At 37.5% G+C, this 23,210-nt stretch overlaps 1 protein-coding gene across 6 annotated transcripts in view; it reads right to left on the bottom strand.

The window, feature by feature from the left end:
* The window catches only part of LOC109092800 (zinc finger homeobox protein 3-like), a 334,135-nt gene that overhangs the window by 195,501 nt on the left and 115,424 nt on the right, over nucleotides 1-23,210 (bottom strand). For 3 of the 6 annotated variants that reach the window (XM_042728652.1, XM_042728651.1, XM_042728650.1), the window contains exon 2: nucleotides 11,617-11,669. The exons of 2 other annotated variants lie outside the window; for them this stretch is intronic. The gene's annotated coding sequence lies outside the window, so the exon portion shown is untranslated. Of the gene's footprint in view, nucleotides 1-5,870; nucleotides 5,920-11,616; nucleotides 11,670-23,210 lie in introns of all 6 variants that reach the window. One more of the 6 variants, XM_042728653.1, reaches the window with a different exon arrangement.

Consider the following 23,210-nt stretch of genomic DNA (forward strand, 5'->3'; position numbering starts at 1 on the left):
TGAGTGCCCCAGGTCAACACCACTAACTAAATGTATCCTGCTGTGGGAAATAAAACAACGAGCCGCACATTTGTGGCTGTGGCTTTATACAGATCCGATCTGGGCTGGTAAAAAATGTCTACCCAGTTCTAATTATAGAAGGCCTTACACACTTCAAGACGACACACACATACACACACGACCCCCCCTTTCTCAACACCTTTCCCTTTACCTCCTTTCTCTTTCTCTCTCTCTTTGCAACTCACTGTTGGCCAGGCTACACTACACATCTCTCCCTAATCAGCAGGCTCGCCTCACAGACCCGTTGCCATAGTAATATGCTGGCTGGTCGACATGGCAACCGCTCTGAGGTCCACTATTAAAATGATGAGAGAGGGAGAGCGAGAGACTGTCCAAGATAGTGCAGGGGCATAGAAATATGAGTGAAGAAGGGAAAACGCCAAAGAAAAATGAATAAGAGGGGATTCGGGGGAGGGGAACGGAGGTACGCTGCACACACCATTGTGTTTCACATAGTCTGATAGAATGCGACGAAACAATGCCATTAAGCTAATGCATGACGTCAGTGGATTTACAGCTCACACGTATAAATTCATACTCATGAGACATGCCTGTGCACTCTCCTCTTAATCTAGAGAAAGCCATCGTAAATTAATATAGCGTTTTATTTAGCTACTTAGGTCATTATTGCCTGTATACTTCAGACACACCTGTAGTATGAATTAATATTTATGAAATATACAGCCGTTTTTTATGGACTGCAGGACCATTATCGTTATAAGCTGCAATATGATTACAAGTCGCAATATATGGGCGATCAAAATGACATGAGGGTTGGTGGTCTCAAAGGCACCATCAAAATCGGACTTAGTTAAAGAAAGAATAAGAGAGTTAAAATATTCCAGGTTAATACAAATTAAGGTCTATTCATGCCATCTGTGGCATATGGCATATCATATATTGTGTATATATTCAGCAAATAAGTAGACAAATTGTTGAAATTAATTAAATAATAAATCTACTATGGTCACACGGTCAGAAAGATTTAGCCTTAAATATTCTGAATAAAGCATGCAATAGCAAGAAAATTCCATTCCATACAGTCTAGCTGTGTCTCTCCCTCGACTGTTTATGCAAACGTGTGTAAGTCATTCTTTTTGATTTGTTGGTGTGTGCTGAAAGCAATTTCACAATTTCACACTACAGTAAAAACCCCAACAGTGTGGCTTGGCACGCACTCCTCACAACCAGTGCTGCACTTTGCCTGAACTGTATAGATATATAGGTTAATTTTGACACAAAACATTATGTCAATTTAAACAGAATATGAAGTTTAACTCATCAGCTCTGTCCGGCTACTCTTTGTTTATCTGTCTGTCCCTGTTCCTCTGCATCCTGTCTTATCTTCCTCTCCCTCTTTTATCCCGGTTCCACTCATTCACTTTCTCTCCCCCTCTGTCCGGTCATGTCTATCGCTTCCTCATAAAAGTCATGTCACAATGAGTGGATGCCAGGCGGGCTTCAAACACACTCAGGCAGTTTGTGTCAGCGCACGTGACATTCCAGACAGGCTCTGTCTCATTGAGCCGGGTTTTATGAACGATCTCTCATTGATGTCTCTCTGTCCTCTCACATTACCACACTAGTGCACCATTCACTGACAATTACAATGAGTTTAAACAGAGTAAGAAAGTGCGTCATTCTCTTAATGCAATTACAGGATGTGTACGCACAGAAAACACACACACAAACATGTATTTGTATGCAACAGGGTGAGAGAGCGAGCGGAAAATGTTAATTTATCATGCAACACATGTCCCAGGCCTACCCTCACCCAATCCGACACTGGAACAGGACAGGACAAAAGTTGGATTCATCCTACAAAACCTACAAATCTGTAGAAATGCAGTATTTGGAAACTTAAGCCACGCTTAATGTATGAATGCCAATAAAATTTGATAGTGTACTTAATAATAATAATTATAAATAGTAAATAATAATACAAAATTGGACATGTTTCATTAAATACAAAAAAATTCCTTTTCATTCACATTCATGCATTTCGCAGGCATTTTTTTTTTCTACAACAACTTACAAAAGAGGAGGAAAAGCCAAAAATAATTGTAACATACATTACTAACACAACTCTGGTAAAGCTGAATATGACTATATACATTTCATCCATAATGTTATTTTAAAATGTTTCATTTTGAAGAGCAAATTACATTGATATATCTTCATACATTGATATATCTTCATGCATCAATAAGACATTTAGCAGCACAGAATATGAAAAGGTAATGTTTTCTTTAGTTACACAAAAATAAAAATAAAAATTAAACCTACAATTAAAATAAAAGTATTTGTTTGCTTTTGATTCTAAAACATTAGATTCAGCATTCTGTTTTGTGCATCATATTGATAACACCAGAGAGAGTAACAGAGTCATTGTATTGTAAATTGTACCTAATTAATAAATATATTAAAAAATATCTAAATATGGTGTATGCTGCTAAAACTCCCTAAGCTTGGATTTAAAAAAAAACTTGGTAGAAGGTAACTTGGCTTGAAGGGTGTGTGAACCATTGATATAATGCAATGCAACGTTTTATAGATTGGCTTAAGTTTTCAAATACTTTTTAGGGTCACTGTTCACACACGTTTTGACCTGCGTTTCCATTTGAAACTGCCAGTGTCGGTTCTTTACGGCCATTTGGAGTCTTTCTTAAATTTCAGTCTGTAAGCAGGCCTAACTTCACCGCCAGCCTGCAGGAGTCTGGACTTTTAAAACAATATGAGACCCATTAAAAACCATCTGCATGGCCAATTTCAGATCTGGAACAGCCTCCATCTCACAAGCAAGATCTGCATCTGATTGGACATTGTGCATTTATCAAACATAGAACTGGAACATGACTACAAATTCACAGTTCACATAAAACAGGTACATGCATGCAAGCAAACACACACTCACACATGCACATCCTCTAAGGCAACTGCTGCGTGCACACATAAGTGTACGTGAACCCAGAGTGATATCTTTTGTTCAACGTGGGGGCCCCATAATTAGTATTGATCAGCCCATTATGGTGTATTAGCCTCCAATTGGATTTCCCTAAGTTTAAAGTCAAGTTCATTGGCTGACAAGTGACAGCAGTTTAAGTGAGACATTGAGCACCTCCCTAGGCCGTAGAACAATGGAGAGCTGTTTCAGACAAGAGCCATCAAGCCACGGGCGAACCATTGCACTACAGACAACAGAGAGAGATCCTCCCTAACAATGGCCTCAAATGCAAAATTTAATCTATTTTCTTGATAGATGGTGGCGGGATGGTAAACTGATCTGAGACTAAACCATTAATGCTTCTGAAGAATGTATCAAAGTCAGGAATAAATGAAATAGGAAGAGGAGACGGGGAAAAGACAGAATGTATCCTCCGCTGTGGAAGCGCTTTGCATGCCTTCTGTTCTCCGTCAGCGGCCTTCTGTCCAAATGAGATTTGACGTTCTCCAACTTCGAAAACAGCTCCGTCTGCAGTGCCTCTGTGCGGCGAACCGCTGCCTTGCAGACCCCCCATTCTGAAGGGGGATCGTGTTTGTACAGATTCAATTAGAAAGTGCAAACAAAGGAAGCCTTTGACAGACTGCTGTAATACAAAAGCTTAGCGAGGCCCGAGAAAGCATCCTATTCATTAACGCCCTCAAGTATTTAATAACTTGCCTGGCTCTGCTACGAAAAGATGGATATACAGATCGGGACAGATAAGGGAGACTGGGAGAAAGCCCACAGACATGGGCTGTTGATTACACTCTGCTGCCTGGTCACATGACCGCTCCACAAAGACTATAAGGAATCACTACAGTCGCTGAGCAAGCCGGTCCCTGTGGAGTAATAGAGGAACAAACTAAAGACAATGACAGGGTCCCCTCCGGTGCGCACAACCCACCCCAATTAGTCCCCAGCTGGGCCTTTCTCTCCAACTGGGCCCCGCTAAGCCTGCTACACTCCCAATTAAAGGGGGCCCAATTTGTCAGATCCCTAAGTCCTCACATCTCGCCACCCTACAGTGTCCTCCACCCTTGCGCCCAGGTATCGGTCTTCATTTAGAGCTTGGTGCTCAGCATTAAATGGAAATCAATGGTGTAAGTTTAGCAAAGAGTTAATTACTGCTGGGCCTCCGATTGATCCGGGCCCCGAGTGTTGGCAGCAAAGAGGGGCCATTTGTCTCATTCATCTGCCATTAAAAATGAGCAGAGAAGGAGGAAGACGAGGGGGATAGAGAGAATGGTGCATTTGATAGTAAAATCGCGGTGGCGTGAATGCATCCTCTTTGCATTTCTATAACACAAAAAGTTTGCAGATATACACACCTAACAAAAGTCAGAGAAATTGGCTTTCTGGGTCTCTCTAATAGTGTGCATTTAAAATCAAAATATAATGGCAGTGACGGCTGTTCTTTTATCTCACTGACTCAATAACCATCCTGTCAAATTTACCATTATGGCTTTTATTACAGGAAATGGAGCCAGTTTTAGTAAACAAATGCCTACTGCAAAAAATTGACCAGAAAATGTTACTCATAAATTGGATGTACACATATCTAGAGTAGCAACTACTGAAACTGGTATCAGTTCAGCATTTTGTACTGAATGCTGAACTATGACCAGTTTCACTAGACACAATTTTCAATGTAAATCTAGTATCCAGCAAGCTCCATCCAAGATCCAAGCAGCTCATAAATGACTCTGTGATGCAGGAAAATATGATATAGTTAAATTTTGTAATCAAAACAGTATAATATGGCCACACTTTCTTGATAGGCGATCTGTGACCCAGTACTCACTTTTCAAAAAAAATAAAAAATAAAATCTCTCAATGATCACAAATATGTAAGCCCTCAGCACATCCTGATTTTCACAAAGATATTTATTTATATGTGCAGATCTGAATCACACACCATAATGCACTGCAGCAGCTGGCCTGCTTTCCTTGTGAATATTATGAATGTGCCGTTTCCCATTTTGTAGCATCCTTCCAATTAAAAACGTCCTTGAGCTGCTGCTCCACGGCCTTTGGCTGATTGCTGAGTAGAGTCCGAGCAGTACATGCAATCAGCGGCAAAGCCACGAGGAGCGATAGGCTGAGTGAAAAAAGTGCACATACACAAGTCCAACACACTGTAAAATAGGGATCTTTGAGTGTGTGTGTGTGTGTGTGTGTGTGTGTGTATGTGTGTGTGTGAGTGTGTGTGTGTGTGTGTGTGTGTGTGTGTGTGTGTGCGGGTTTGGGGGTTGGGGTTGGACTCCTGTTCTGCAATTACAGCCCATCCTGCATGGGCCCCTTCAGTCCAACACTTAAGGGTTGCTGTGATTCCTGACAGAGAAGGTTATTAGTTTTTATTGAAGGAAATAGGTGCTGGGCGGCTTGAAATGGTGCAGTAATGTGCAGGGGGATGGAGGGGGCACTCCTGACCCTGCTCTCCCTTGGGTCCTATAGAGTCGGCTGAATGTCGGACACGTTGAGCCCATCACGCCATTCACGATTCTTCTCCAGCATCCCCCACTTCTCGGGGTCAGCGTACCCCTCCATGGCCTTGAACTCAACCTAACCAACCCTTCCACCAGCCCTTTCTTTCTTTCTTTCTTTCTTTCTTTCTTTCTTTCTTTCTTTCTTCACTCGCTCCATCCCTGGAAACCTTTTGGCTTTGACATTTTCAGCTTCTGTCCAGCCTCTCATTATGTCTCATCCCTGTTGCTGTACTAATCAATACGTCTGTGTTCATAAATTAGCTCTTCTTACAGGGATGTACAGTTTTTAATCAGAAATTGTGGTCTTAAAAAAAAAAACTCAATGTGTCTCTTTGTCTTACCACTGGAGGAAGTAATGTTGTGCAGCACAGGGCAATGTTTATCCATGCACTACGAAAACAGACAGACAGAGACAGACAGACAGACAGACAGACAGACAAAGACAGATAGACAGAACGACAGACAGATAATAAATATATAGATAATACCATCGTGGATGTTATAGATGATAATACCATACTCACAATATATTTAAAAAGCACCATAAAATGCATTTAACTTAAGCTATGCACTGTATTTCTGCAGCTCAGCTTACATAAGAACTGTAAAGAGTCATTGACAGAAAACCTCCTCACAGCTCTTAAATCTTTTTCAAAATGATGTTTAAAGCTAAATGTTTTTGTCATAATCAGCCACCATACATATGAGAGCCAATGCAATGTGACCACATCTTGCAGTGGCAAATATTTGAATCAGTGTTATTGAGACTTGCAATATGGGCATTTTTACAGTACTTCTATAGTGCATTTTTTTGTTGCTTGGCTGCTGAAAGACAGCACAGTAGAAATACAGTAGACTGATGACTTTGAATCTGTAGCCTGCCATTCTACAAGCTTCATTTACATTTATTCATTTATACAAAACAACTCAAAAAATATCAACATGACAAGCAATTTGTCATAGAGCCAACAATATTCATAATACACAGTACCACACTTAGAAAAAACTAGATATTTCATAATAACAACCATCTTTCCCAACATGTGAAGAGTTAAAAATGGACCTAGAAATAAGATTTTTTTCTAAAGCAGCAGAACTGCGTGTTTGCTTTGTATGCTGTAATGACCGTTCTTATATGTCTCCTCACGTGTGTGTGTGTGTGTGTATGCGCGTACAACAGACCAAAAGGGGACACAGAAGGCCATATTTGCCTTTGTGCAGTGGCCGTCGGTGTGTGTACACTGCAGTGTATGACGTTAGTTCAGCATGTGTCAGCTATGATGTGTCTGCTCCCCTGATGAAGTGAAGCGCACACGTCTACATCCAGAGAACACGTCCATGTGGCAGCCATCTTGTGTCCATCTTGTTTCCTTTCTGATAGAGAAGATCAAGTAACTGTGAGCAATCAAACACTACATGTGCATGCTAAATGTGTGTATGTGTGTGCTGACCTGCTGTGCTCATTAGTATTCTAGGCAGGTCCCTCTGCCACTGACTCTTTGCTCAACCAATAATAATGGCCTGATGGGAGTCTGATGGCCACAAGGCTTTCTCATGTACACACACACACACACACACACACACACACACACACACACACACACACACACACACACATGCATCCAAACTATAATTCACAAACCAGTCCACATTTGATTTACACAGTCGCTGCAGACAACAAATGGAGTAGAGTGAAGCATACTTACAAATTTTTTTTTTATCTTTTATATATTTTTTGCCATTATTAATAGAAACAGCAGACAAATGATAGGAAATAATGGATGAATGACATGTGGAAATGTAGCAAGCTGTATTTTCGTATAATGTGCCAACATGAACGCCATAGCTCAACGAATCCAACCTAGACTCATTGGAAAAACATGCCTGTGCGACAATTTTGCAAAAGAATATTACACTGCTTCTTGCATTTTTCGTACCACTTTCAGAGTAAAAAAAGCATGTTTAATTCTCTCTGAAACAGATGAACTTGAATGTGGCAACATTTTATTATGATGGTTGTTGGACATATTGTTTGGAAATGATATGTGCTAAAAGGTTAAAGTTTGCATTTTAAAATACCTGTAGTGTTAACTGAAGCAAACATGAGATACAGTACAAAATGAATTTGCAACTGTGCCATTTTAGCGTGATTTTACAAGTCTTTAAGCTATTTTTATAAAGTGGCATAACATGGTACCTCAGTGCTTTGAATTGTTATAATGTACCAGGTGAGCTTACAAGCAAGTTTACTATACATATGGAGCTGATTATGTGATTCAAGTGTCAAAAATATATTCATTTACAAATCTTGAAAACTGTAAAAGTGTTTTGAGGCCATAGCATAGTATTGTGAAAAGAATTGCTCAAAATAAGACTGTTAATTGATAATCTTCCTCATAATCATAATTTTTGTTAAAAAAAAAAAATAAAAATAAAAAAAAAATTAAATTAAATAAAATAATAATTTAGGTAGAGGCAAATGTTTCCAATATGACTAGGTTGGGTGCACCAGAGCACAACTGATTTGTCCTTGGCAACACTATTTTCCTTCAATCACATTGATTATAATTTGAAAATGAAAATCTAAATCTGGCTGTTGTAACAACATGAAATAAAACCCGACATATAAACAGTGGACTGCGATAATAGATAAGCTTTTAGCATTTTTAGGGGTGCTTTTTCCTCAGTTGCTTTTTCCTCTTGAGACACAATTTGATCAATTTATTCATCCTACGGAGTTATTGAGTAAGCAATTAAACTAGAGGTTTGGCTGCTTTTCGCTCTCCGCTGAAGTTGCCGCAGTTATTCGGACTGTTTAATTGCCTTTTCCACAAACGACGCTAGTGAACTGCTGCCCCTCTTAGCTGATGGGCAGGAAGTAAAGAGAGGAGAAAATGAATGTCACTACACAGCTTGTAAATTAAAACAAGGCCGACGACAGGCTCTAACTTAACAGAGGAGAAGATTGGCCTGTGTCTGGAGTATTACTACTCATTTAGAGTCCCTACCCACCGCAAAAACCTTATTAGTGTGTGGTGTGTTGTGCTAAGTGAGTGTGTTATTAAAACTCTGAAGTATTTCTTCCTAAGTCCAGCGACAACCAGATCCAAATACAGAAAGAAGGGCCAAACGCAACAAAACTTTCACGAAAAGTCTCTAGCTTTATCCTCCTGCGCTCTGTCTTTGTCTTTCTTGCTTTCTCTCTCTCTGACCGCAGGCTAAGTGAGTGCCGGGCCGGGCCGAGCTCCCTCAGTGGCGGCTAATGTTCCTGACCCAGCACTCCCCGAGCCACCTTCAGCCCTCCAGGCCTTTGAAGGGCCGGCCCGCTCTAAGGTCTCCTGACGGCTGGTGAGGAAATTTGCAGGAACAACTGGAAGAGGCCTGTGTTTATTCAGCTCCCTTTAATGAGGAGAGAGAGGGATTATCACTGGCCTGGATCTCCCCTGGAACGAGAAGGAGGGGAAAAAGCAAAACACAAAAAAAGGAAAACGAAAGAGAAAACGGCCACTCCACATGTTGTTCTACCTCTGACCACTCCAGCAGATTTTCGACACAAGTGAGGGAGTGAGGGAAAGGGAGGAGGGGGGTGAAATGAGAGAGCTGGGCCTGCTGTGCCCATGTATTTCTAGTCTGCTTTCTGCACTTCCACATCCAGATGTTCCTATTGCAAAACCAGTAGGGAGGTGAGAGAGAGTATTAGGACGTGGTTTGGCTGGTTTGGGTTGAAGGAGGTGGTGGTCCAACACCTGGCCCAGCCACAAGTATGAGTGGCCCTTACAGTTCAACTCCTCAAGGTGCTGTTTATCACATGGTGCTATCATAAGGGGAACGGGGGCTTCCTGAGTAAGTTATACAAGCTATAATGTTTTATTATTGCAGTGTTTTACACATAGTTTTATTGTAATTGTAACTGAAGCAAAGAATGGTGTAAGCTGGCGTAAAGATCCCTCACGTGGAGCGCTAGTCTCACAGATGTGTGAGGATTAGGCTTAAAGCACAGTACTTCGGAGGTTATGGAAATCTTTCATGGATCATCTACATCAGGGTTGCATAAAGTTCAGAATTGAAGAATTGTCTCTCTTTCAATACATGAATGTGATTTCGAATTGAACTGGCTACACCCCACAGGAAGCTGAACTGTAATGACAGGAAGAGGAATTTGCTGATTTGCTTTTTCATTTCCATAAATATTTTTCAAGGCAATTTACACTTTCTTCAAAACTTACAAACAAGTCCAAAATTGTCATTTTATAAATTAAAATTAGAGTCATATGAATGTCTTTGAATTTTAATACATTTAAATTTCACGTTCTTATATCCAGATTCCAATTGGAATTATGTTTCCTTGTTTGCAACCTCAGTTAGAATATTCCTTTATTTATTTATTTATTTATGTATTTTTTATTGAGCTATTATTTTGACAATCACATCTAAAATTCTAAATGCAAGCTCCAATGCAATGACCAAAGGCACACAAATAAAAATGGCACAGATGGAACTTGCTCCATCGCCTCACCCCATACTAATTTGATTTATCACTTGCATATTGAAAGGCACAACTCTAGTAGAGGTCTAGTTGTTGACAGCAAGCTGACCGAGTTCTCTTAAACAGTGAGACAGACAGCACCAGTGGATCAATAGGAGTGTCTATTGTCCACTCATTGAGGAGAGCATTAGGACTGCTCATGCTGTATCATGCGTCCTTCACTAATGCAGGTCAGAGGTCAGGAACTCTAACCCTACAACACACAGCTAACACATGAGTCGAACTCGATCGCCAGAGGCTGTAGCTCTGAGCTGTGCTGAGCAACTGCCCCTTCCTCCACTCCGGAGTGGAAGTGCAAACAACCCACTGCTTCATAATCCACACGACAAGATCAACCTCAGACACACAGGATGACTTTTGGCATCTGACCTCTATCCAGTGTCTCCAAGTTCAAGGCTAGGCTGGGGTGAGATACAGAAAGATTAGAAGAAGGACTTGATGAGCAGCCATATGGCCAGCAGAGACCCATGGACCAACATCGGTTTACAAATGAAGAGACTGTTAGCCTGTGTGTGTGTGTGTGTGTGTGTGTGTGTGTGTGTGTGTGTGTGGTTTGCTAGAAAACATGTTGCCAAAACACTTTCACTCTCCATCTGGCTCCCCTTTGAGAGTGCAGGCCTCTTGGTTTACAAGTCTTCCACTTCAGAGCCATAAAACTGCACTTGAGTGGATTAATAAATTTAAAAAAAAATAATAATAGAATGCCACTTCATTGGTGTTGATTAGCAAAACCACATAATGTCGATATCCAATTATGCAAGATTGCCTCAACATCTGTTTTTTACACTGAAAGTGACTTTAAATTTCTCATAAAAGAGAGGCTGATATTTATGGTAATTACTCGCTTGCATTTAAAACAGTGGGACTTCAATATAAAGTATTACAAAGCAGCACTCCTTTTAGGATCATATGTCTTTAAAGGCAAGTATGAAACCAGAGAGATGTTTTCAAGCATCAATAAAACAGTAGAGAGCTTTTTCGCCTTCCCAACTTTAATGAACTAAATACCTTTAAAACACTCCAAAAACTATTTCTAATTATTTCAAGTAAGTTCAAATGATAATTAATCATTTAAAATAGAATGTGAGTGTGTAATAACACATTAATTACATGTTATTACAAACATTTGCGATCATTTTATACAAAAAGCACAGTGCTGTGGTTTATCAATGCATAAATGTTCTCTGTTCCTACTTTCCCTTTACTTGCTTGCAAAGATGTGACATTTTGTCATGTAGTGGCGTCCCATTTTTTACCCCTAATTCTCAGTGAGTGACAGAGGCCAGGAATAGCACGGCAAACGACTCCAATGTGAGAGATCAATACTGTAGTGAGCTCCTTTAGATATACTGTCACATCTAAAACTGCACAAACGTCTCTGCCACAGTGATAATTCACTCTCCCAGCTAAATGCACTATGGACACTGTGGAAAAAAGAGACGGAAAATTTGCCCACGAGGTAGGTTACAGATGGCACGGTCAGAAATTACACACAGTATGACGGCAGACTTCTTTTAATGGTTTTGTGCGCTCAGACTCACCCACAGTCGATGAAGAGCAGCTGCAAAATCCTTTTCCTTGTTTCCTCGCAGATCTAAAAAGGACACACAAAGAAATAATCATAATCAAACAGCCTTCAATCAAATCTGAAATTCAATTTTTCCTCATCCACTTCAATCAGCCGTCTCAAAGAAAACACCAAGGTCTCTAATCGCCAAGCTGACTGATCAACATTCTGGCTCGAATACTTTCTGACTGGTCCCAATCATTTCTGGCCCCAAGGCCATATTTAACACTATATAAAATCACCTTGTGAATAAACCTTGTAATGGACAAACCAGGGAAAAGAACAAACCTACATCCATGACAATGGGAGGTGTATTGTACCATCAAAAAAAAGGTGTACATCTTGACAACAATAGCACGAGGCCCTTGCGTTTGTAATATGCTGCAGACACAAACACGCACTAGGACGACCACACCGATATTTCACACCATACCGCTTCACAGCCATCTACTCTGCTCTTTATATTAAAACAATAAATACAAGAGAAACTAAAAATTTCATTGTGAAATGCACAGATGACACGTTCAGTACAGTTTTTCATTTTAAAGCGAGACGAGCATAAATTATACTGAGAATTCATTCGACCTAGTAGCCTTTGAGACCTTAAGGAATGTATTGACTGGGTTGACACAGTTACTGAATTATGGAAAAAAACATACAGAAAAAAACACCTACCAGTTTTAAAATCCTTCTTGCATTTTAAAAACAAATTAAAAATTTATAATTTGCAAAAAAAAAAAAGGGCAGGTAATAATTGAATGTGACATTTTGAAGTCGAGAGAGTCCTGTAAAACACTCCAAATAATCTTTGTTTTATTTACAACTTTGAAAAATCATGTTTTACAGTGCACACTATGACATATTTTAGCGCAATAGCTTTACATGAGGTTTTATGTTCCTGTCGGTGCATTAAAGCAGCTTTGGGCCAATGTGCTAATTACTGGCTCTTTTTAATAAGAGGGCATAGGCTCACATATACATCCAGACACAGCGACAGATTTATGGTGCCCCGTGGAGGCAGTAGCGAGGACCCCTGCCTCCAATGGCCCACCACAGCGGAGTGAGATATAGTGAGGTATTGATCCCAATGCCACTTCATTTCGCAATAACTATTACACAATATTTGCTTGCCCGCTCCTGGCCACTGATTTATACTGCCCTGTTATTTGCATTAGCAGTAAGTGTTTTTCTATACCGCGGCAATGGAAGGTCTTCTCAACAGATGAAGAAACACAAACACAATTCATCAATGCATATTGTGTGCATTCTCAGCCATACACCTTTCACTCTGTACAAATGCATGTGCATCTCTCTGGTTCAGATCTAAAAAATAAAAATTAAATAAAGCGATATTTAATTGCATGGATCCAGGGTTATTATAGTTAACTAAAACTAAAAACATGTTTATGTTCATAAAATAAATATTAGCTGAAATAATTAAATAAAATAAATACAACTTTTCATTTAGTTTAACTTGTATTAAAACAGACTTCAACTGATAGAAAAAAATAAATAAAAAATAAAGATCTTTAAAATTCTCAATAAAGCTAATTAAACTAATAATACATTTATACTAGTATCTCAATGATTAAAAAATGCAATCATTTAATTAACAAATATTAAATAATATATAAAAGTGGCATGTGAAATAACAAAAATCTTATATTTTATACAAAGCACGACACCTTATGGGGACTTCCATTTTGAGATCACAAGACCAGATTTCATCTCAATAACTCCTCATAATTGTCCACTTTTGCTCAGGCAACAAATGATCATGACTGACAGCAAAAAACTTTTTTTTTTTACAAAAACTTTTCTGGTTTTGCACAACGCTACATCCAGGCCACTAAGTGTCAGTATAAAAACAACCGCTATATCTGCCCGCGCAGCATGAAACTGAGAATAAGCCTGAATATGGAGGCTGTTGCAATGCTTGTGATCTGTGATCGGTCAGTTTCAGTTGTTTGTGATCCATGTAATCAGCGACTAGTGCTTGAAAGCAGCTCACAGTGCCAGGCCTAAGTCAGCAGACCACCTAGCGACAAGGGTGCGTATGTTCAAGCCGAACGCGTGCCGAGCGAAACGGGAGGGGTGTTAGGAGCCACGTGCCAAGCTGAAATTCTCATACACATCCCCTCTGGAGGCGTCTGAGCGATGCCCGCTCCACCGCTCTAAACAAAAGCACTAAGCAGCCTTAATTGCTACTTGGCTGTTTTGCATCTGGAGGGTGTCAACTCGGCGGTGATATGTAAATCAGCAGCCCTGCCTCCTGCTCCCCCACCCACTGCCTGGGCATAATAAGCTCTTTATCTGCATATGGGGGCGGGCAAACGGGCAGGCTGGCTGCCAAGCTTGAGTGTGGCAATGCGGAAAAAGACACTTGTTGCCATAACGCCAGTCTGTTATGCCAAGTAGAGCGGCACACAGGCAGATGGCTGAGCAACGCTGGCAAGCAGACAATCAGACGCTGCCACTTTAATACCAGCAGGAGAGAAAAGGCACGTGGCGCCTAGGTCCACCCTGACTCACAGTCACTTCATTCATGAATAGAGCCCATTCATATGCACAGCCTAGGCTAATTTTATGCTAATATCACCAGGGGGAGGAGGCAGCGGAGTTAAGTGGGTGTTTGTGTGTATTGAGAGTGGGCCGTTGGGTGGGTAAAAGGACTGGAATGGTGTACTAAATAAACACAGACTTAACTAGAGGTCACGGCAGAAGAGATTTGTGTGTGCTACCATTAAAAAAAAAAAGTAAAAAAAAAATTATGAGAACTTTAATAGAGCTTTAATGATACCGTTTTATTAAAGAATATCATAAGTGACATCGATATAGATAAAAGATTAAGAGCAATTAAGGGCTTTTTGCTGGCAGGCGAATATATTCATGCCTTTTTTTTTTGTAGATGGAGAGGAAATTAAATTTTTCGGGCTATTGAAATTTAGTGACTTGATACAAAATGCATATTCATTTTTGATTAACCTTCAGCGGAACAACGCTTGGCAGTCATCTAAGTCATTTGGTTGAAAGATATCAATATTAAATGAAATCTCACAGAGCTACGTTTTCCAAATACATTCCAGCAAAGACTCCCAACAACATCTTCACATTTATCATGCTCAGATTTACATTGTTTAACCTATACATGGTGTGTTCAGGTCATTTTGACAGGAATTCTGGTCAGTTTTCTTTTTCTAGAAAATGCTAGTTAAAGTTATCGCATTGGGCTAAATGTTACAGACTTTGCTCACACAGGGTACAAAAACTTTCCACAAGAAAGAAAGAAAGAGACCTCATTGATCTGAGAACCTCAGTTTTTGAGTGAATATTGCCATATTGAATTATCAACAAACTATTTTTGTTTCACTCAAAAACATTAGATGCATGAGCTCAGATGAATGAGGCCTACAACCAATCAAATCCAATACAAAACCTGCACTAATCAGCAAAAAGAAGTTGAATCCAAGATTCAAGTGCGTGTATATGTGTGTGTGTGTGTGTGTGTCAGCACAGTGCATGCTAAAGTCACATCCCCTGGAGCTTTAAGTGTCCCCACGGTCACACCACTCCCATCAACATCTCGCCTTAATGCATTTTCTATACCTGCCTGTGTCTCAGCTCTATGGACTCTCCAATGATTTAGAGGCAGCAACAAACCTGTCCCATTTTCAGACGGACATTATTGATAGACTGTCACTTCAGATTGTAGCTAACTGCTAATGGTTATTTTATAGTGCATATGTCAAATCTGATGTTGAGCGTGTTTGTTTATTTATTTATTTTTTCTATTTCTTCACCTTTCTTTTACACCATGATGTTTCCAAGCTGGTGTACTGTAAGCTACAGCTAATAAGTATCCTACTATGAAAATGTAACTTGACATGGCATGCAGTGGTTGAGTGTAAAAAAAAAAAAACCTTCAAAAAGTGGACATAATATACAGTGCCTTGCATGTAATAAAATGTTACTAGACCTTGCTAATACAAAATCTCACTTCAAATGACAAAATGAGAATGCAGTGAACATATCATTCACTCCGCTTATCAAGATATAATATATCAAGAAACTATATCTAACCCAGGCAGATACTTCCAGATACTACTAAATCCAATATTATCTTGATCATAGAAAAATACTGAACATACACAATTTTATGTTTTATGATACCAGTGCAGATTAATTATATATTAATAGTGCTTGTGCCTGATTAAATTATCGGATATGCTTTATTTATGCTTTAACACAATAACTAATATAAATTTTAATATACAAAATGCATAAATATTAGCCCACAACAAAAACATGTTAATTTTAATAATAATAACAACAACAAAACTTATTATTTTAACATTAATATTAATATCATAAATATGATATGATATTATATATCATATAATAATACTACTACTACTAATAATAATAATGCCATTATATTTATGTTAAGTTGCTTTTTAAACAAAGCATAAATGGTCTCTATTTATTTATTTATTTATTTACAATCAATCTAATCCTTTCTTGTGATCATGTCTAATCAAAGGCTAAACAAATTTTATTTATTTATTTATTATTTAGAAAGAATATAGCTGCATTTTTTTTTGTGAATTATTATTATATTAACATACAAAGTAGCCTACTACAAATAAGTAAAAATAATAAAAATAATAAAATAATTTTAAAATATTGTAAGTAAAATAGAGATTGTTGGAGTACACTTCACAAGAAAATATTATTTTAGATTTTCTGCTTCAAAAATGCATGTTTAATTCAAAGTGTTTCTTAGCATTTATTTGCAATTATTCATAAAAATTTACTAGCAATTTCTAGGTGAATTTTTTATTTTTTTTCCACCAACCATTTTTAGTATATGTATAAAACAAGAATGAAATATAAACCTGAAACATAAATTTTAACTCCTCTCTAAGACATTCACCAGTGTTGTCATGGATTAACCCATGAGACATTCTGAACAAAGTGTGGATCAGCATTCATGTGTGCGGTGACTAGACGTCCCACTTATGCCGGGATCTTGAAGGACCCCAATTTTGTGGGTATTAATGAGAGCACCTGCTCAGGGAGAGGCTTCAGTGTCACTGGATCACTTTGTGTATCAATGCCTGGCTGACTGCATGGATTTTTGTTTCACCACTTGAATCATCAGAGTCGTTTGAAATCAATTTAACAATCGTTCCTGAGAATGATTTGAGTATGTAAATGTGGCCCGGCGGTGAAAAACAGGGTAAGCAGGCAGAGAGAGAGAGAGAGAGAGAGAGAGAGAGAGAGATGCAGAAGTGGCAGTGAGCATCTATTACTGCATTAAAGAGTCGAATCCTTTAATTCCACTCCCAGCAGGACACTATGGAAGCAAGAAACAAAAGCAGCGAGAGGGAGACGGACAGACAGAGACATAAAACATATAATCAGCAGTAAAGAAAAGAACAAAGTGAAAAAAGACGGGGGAATGAAGGAAACATCATCCAGATTAGAGCTGTGTGATATAGCTACATATATATATTTCACTGTTTTCCAGTCATTGACGATTTTCTTTATAATCTACATATTTATGTATTTTCTATGGTGATTTTTCCCTCAATCAGAAGAACCATTAACTGAACAGACACTGTAGCCAAGCAGATTCAAATACTGAACAAAACCACAATATATATATATATATATATATATATATTATATATATATATATATTATATATATATATATATATATATATATATATATATATATTATTGTTGTTTTTAAGTAGTATTTATCATTATAGCATTATACATTTCTAAAAGAGTGTGATAAGCAGTTTTCTTTTCTTTGTGGATCTATTTCCCCTTAAATGTATATATCTACAAAACTACTAGGTTTCTGAAGAATAAAGAATAAAAGAAACAGAATAAAAAAGGTAATTGTGATGTGTTACATTCATATTCACAATCTTACTTTTGCAATTTTGAGCTCATAACTCACAGTTCTGTCTATTTACAAGACATAAAGTCAGAATTGCAGTTCTGAGGGAAAAATGTCAGAATTGCGAGATCTAAACTTTAAAAATTTTGAATTTCTTTCTCAAAACTTTTTCCTCAGAATTGCAATTGTTTATATCATGTAAAAAAAAAAAAGAAAGAAAAAAAGTAAAAAAAAAAAACTCATCTTGACTCTGTTTACAAGTCGCACCTCTGACTTTTTTCTCGCAATTCTGACTTTTTTTTAATCGCAATTATGTTTTGTTTTTTTTGCAACAAAATAAACAATAAAAAAGCAATTGCCACTTTGTATCTTACAATTCTGACTTTTTTCATCGCAATTATGAGTTTATATCTCACAATTAGGGTTGCAAAAAGGTGGGAAATTTCCAGTAAATTTCAGAAATATTCCAGACATTTTGGAAACTTTCCAGGATTTTTTGGAACAATTCAGGGATTTTTAGAAAGTTTTCAGAAATTTACCGGAAATGTTCCACCCCGTTGCAACCCTATTCACAATTCAGATTTTTAAGTTAGTTTTTTAGTTTAAGTTTTGCAATTTTGTGTCTACATCACGCAATTTTATTTTTCAGATATAAACCACTGTAATGTTCGCCATATTGTTAAATTTTACAACACCAGCAAAACTGTTGCAAATACACTGTGAATATTTGATATGCTGTACAGCTCTCTTTCAGACATGCATTCATAACTCCTTTCTGAGACTAAATGCATAAGCATACACAAAATGAAGCACAAGTGCTGAGAAAAAAAAAAAGAAAAGAAAAAAAAAACTAAAAACTAAAATAAGCAGAATATTTGTGGTGTTCGGACACAAGAGGTGAACACAAAAGCTCGGGAAAGATTCAATTAAGCATCATATCCACTGACCTCATTGCCATGGTTACCAAACAGAAGAAAATATTAATCAAGTCTGCACTTGAGAGAAAGAGGAGAAAAGATGGAAATAGTGGAGAAAGACAGACTTTTATACAGATGTGATGTTTTTAAGAGTAAGTGCAATTTAATAAGGTCCAAAACTGCAGTGTGTTGCATCTATATCCTCTCTCTATGCCCTCTCAATCCTTCTCAACATCATCATCTCTATGTTGACATCTGACCCCGGCAGCAGGTGACCTTGTGAAACAACGTCCCGCTCCTAATAATGCATGTTTCATTATGTAACTAAGCATTCTGTTCTGTATCTAATGAAGACACAAAGAAAGAGGAATAGAAAACGAGATGACACAAAATGAGGGAGACACACTCAATTTTCTTCATTCACTAGAAGAGACAGATGTAAGCTATGTCACTCTTTATTTACATTAGAAAAATGGTATATGCAAAATACAGTGCTATTAAAATGCTACTAAAGAGCTATTAACTAAAAGCTATTAACTAAAATTATATGCATGAAACAAAGTAATATTAAGAGGTTAGCTGTGCCATATCATGGCACATTACAAATAAAAATATGAATTAAAAAAAATGGCATTAAAAGTTTTTAAATAATATACTAAAAGCACAATTATGCCAAGTCTTATTCTTCTGAACATTATTTTTATAAACTATCCACACGCTTAGTCAGACAGACAGACAATAAACAAATACATATTTATTTAATCACAACATTATAATATAGTAAAACTTTGCTTTCAATATGTTTAAAAATAACCTTTTATGGAGGAAAAAAAAAACTTAAATGTTTCTCAAGTGTATTTCTGTATCACAGACATGTTATTGTTCTTTGCAAAATATGGGTAACCCTTTATTCTCACTCTTAACTAGTTGCTTATTAGCTTGCATTCCTAACTTTTAATAAGCAGCAAATTAAGAGTTTATTGAGGCAAAAGTCATAGTTAGTACTTAGTTTCAGAGGTTGACACATCTTACCCCATTCTTCCCTACAGCTTCTTGTCGATGGCAAGTCAGTTTTACAGAACGAACCTTCAAATAACAAAAGTCGCCGAAATACATCTGAGCATATATACACATCTGCAATAAATGCACAGTCTGTGTATGTATGCATGTATGTATATATTTATTTGCATGCTATGAAAGCTCTTCCTTGAAGGGGAACACACCTATGTTTGTGATCCCGAAAAGGAGGGGAAAGGAGAGAGAGAGTAAAACAAATATCACATGCATATTGCTACAGACTCTAAAAAATTTTGACAATCATTTTCAATCATCCTGAGCCGTGGTGCACTGCTTTGGCGTATTTGGCTGCACGGCACTGAGGGGGGAAAGTTGAGCATTGTTCTGTTTGATGAAACTGTGGAGTGTTTGCTCGCTGTCTGCAGGGACTGCCTTGAAAACAAGCTATCTGAAAACTCCCCCCGCTGTGCGAAATGTTAAATAAACAAAGGCACGGATAAACAAAATCCCTCCATTTTAATGTCACCGAGAAGAAAGACCATGCTTTAATGCTAAGATTGCTGCTGGAAGCGAAAGTGCTGCAGACACAATTTTATATGAAGTTTACACATCAGCGGGATCTGGATTATAATCACCTTTAATAATTATACGGTTATGAGAAAGTAGAATGACAAAAGGAGAAAAAGGCAATTCACAAAAAGCTTTCATTGAGTTCAGTGCAGAAAGACACTTAACAGAGAAAAGATTCATTGCGATGAACTCTCAAAGAGAACCTACGTGAGCCATTCAAGGAGAATATTCAAATATACTCCAGTTTTTATAAAGCGGCGTGATGGTTGTTTAGCAGAAGGAAAATTTCATTGCTCTGAGGTTGCTTTTTCACAGCTCTGGGGATTTAATGGACTTGTCAGTTACGTTTTATTTAGGTGTCAACTTTTTTCTCAGATGTTGCTTCCAAAATTCCTAAATTATGAGAAATAAAGATGTAAACAAATGAGACAGTTGCTGACACACAGTGCATGAATACAAAACAATAAAGTGAATGTGGATATCGACTCAGGGATCATTCGCTTTTTAAACAGACTTTAGTATTTTGGCAAATATGATCACAGTTTGAGAGCTCTTCAAGACACATATGTGAGGTATTTTCCCCTAAAAGATATAGTTGTGAGTTGTTTTATTTAAATGTCAACTTTTTTAGATGTTTCTTCCAAATTCCTAAATTATGAATCATGGAGATGTAAACAAATGAGACGATTGCTGACATGCAGTAAGAGTAGAAAGCAATAAAGTGAATGTGGATATCAGCTCAGAACTTTTGTCGTTTAAGAATAAGTTCATATTGAAATCTCACAGACTAATATGAGCTCAGTTTGAGATGCCACCGAGATCTCTTAAAGTCACATAATGTGTGTGAGGTCTATTTCGCCAAAAGATATAGTTGTGAGTTATGTTTTATTTAAATGTCAACTTTTTTTTTTTTTTTATGTTTCTTCCAAATTCCTAAATGATGTCAAATAAAGCATTGACATTTGTTGACATGCAGTAAGAGTACAAATCAGAAAAGTGAATGTGGATATCACATCAGAGATAATTATTTTTTTTTTTTTTTTTTTTTTTTAAATGATCATAATAAAATTTCACAGACATTGATATCTTGGCAAATATAAGAAGAGTTTGAGATACTATTGTACACACTTATGTGAAATCTCAGAATGTCAGAGATTTCTTCAAAAAATCCTAAAGTATGATAATAAAGATGTAAACAAAAGACAATTGCTGACAATTGTCCCAAACTGAGAACAGTTTGAGACACTAGCGAGGACTTTAAGACACATGTGAAAATATCAAGATCTTTTCCCCCCCAAAAAAGTACTGAAACATCAAAGCGTGTAAGAAACATTTCCATTTTATTTCATTTCTGTCTAAGAGAACAGTGATCAGAAACAATTTAATTCCCCAGCATCAGCCATCTCCACCTGATCTGCTCCTGCAAGGTCATTAAGCTCGCCCTTGAAGGTCATGTGATTAATGAGCGGCAGAACCTCTACCAATAACGTGTATGAGCTCAGCTCATATTCACTGGACAGCAGGACCTGAGAGAATGAATAGTTAGAGACAACCAAGGTCCTCCAGAGCAGCTTCACACTGCTCAAACACACATTAACAAAGCATCACATTTCCTAATTAGTTTCAATTAGCTCAAATCTGCTTCTGTTTATACAGTTAAAAACAGTGTCACATAATATATCACAGTTTATTTTATTTTGTTATCTTCACTTACATGAATGAACTATAGTGTCCTGCACTCACTAACACAAAAATATCAAAAATTATATCTGGTGTCTGAATAATTTTAGGTTTGACTGTATATGTACATAAACACATATATAAACTGTAGTTTCTACAGGCCTATCACTTTCATGAAGCTCAATGCAAGAAAACAGGCAAGGCAAAAATAAATGGTGAACGGCCAAAGATGATGCAATACAGTTCCCGAAAAATCCGGAAGTTGCACACAGCAAATTCTTATTTCACACTTACTTAAGAGCAAGTGAATGGGGAGAAAAAAATAAAATAAAAAGGAAAAAAGAGTGTGTTAGAGGAATTAACTCCAGCTCTGAGGTTGAGTGCAATAATGGTTCCACTCTTCAGGCACCTCAAACCCACTGCATCAGGAAGTGAAGGAATAAAATCACGTCCTGCTCTCACACACAATGTACAAGCCCACCATGTCACAATCTCACCTTCAATTTAGTGTGAAAGAAACCGCTGGTGTTGTCCTTGCAACATACAGTATGATTAAGCTGAACAGTGTGAATTCTAATGATGCATATGTATCAAAAAATTAACAGACTAATGCCTGCAATATTTTATATACAGTTGGTTTACTGCAGGTGTTCTCATAATTCATACAGAGTGAAAAGAATTCATGATCAATTTTTTTTCACTTGTATTTGTCTCTCTTCAGAACCTTTCTTGACCCTCAGTGTTGAGAAACTCCCTCCAGATTCAAGAGCTCACAAACACATCAAACAGACAGCAGATTTTTAATAAAATATTCATATCTTATGAAATAAAGGTATTTTCAATAACAGAAATGTATGTGTATATATATATATATATATATATATATATATATATATATATATATATATATATATATATATATATATATATATATACTCACATACACACAAATACAGTACAGTATTATTATACAAAATACTGTATATAGGTGTTACCTATGTAAGGTTGATTAAATATAGCAACTATTAAATTAAATTGAATTATAAAAAAAAAAAAATTTACTTCCGTCTCCAATACTAATTGGCATTCTTTATTTTTTAAGTCAGGATTTTCACAATAGTCACAATTAGACTGATTTTAAAAACAGATTTTTGAAATGAAATGTTCAGTGTGTTATGGCTCTTTTGGAGCACGATCATGTGTGTGTAATACGTGCAGGAGCGGAGCGAGCAAAAGAGGAAGTGAGGCCATGCTGAGAGAGGGAAATGGGCTAGAGGACATTTCACGCTCATAGTGGCCAGTGAATTGGAATGACTGCAGCGCGGCATGATTTGAAGGTCAGGAGATAGTGGATTATATTCCAGAGGTAGAGAGAAGAGGCGGATGACGGGGAGGGGGATGGAGGAATAAACAGACTCTCCTCCCCTCCTGCGTTCAGTCTTTCTTTCTCTTTCTTTCTTTTGCTGTTATT

The sequence above is a fragment of the Cyprinus carpio genome, chromosome B7 (assembly GCF_018340385.1).
Source record: "Cyprinus carpio isolate SPL01 chromosome B7, ASM1834038v1, whole genome shotgun sequence".
In the NCBI taxonomy this organism is placed as follows: domain Eukaryota; kingdom Metazoa; phylum Chordata; class Actinopteri; order Cypriniformes; family Cyprinidae; genus Cyprinus; species Cyprinus carpio.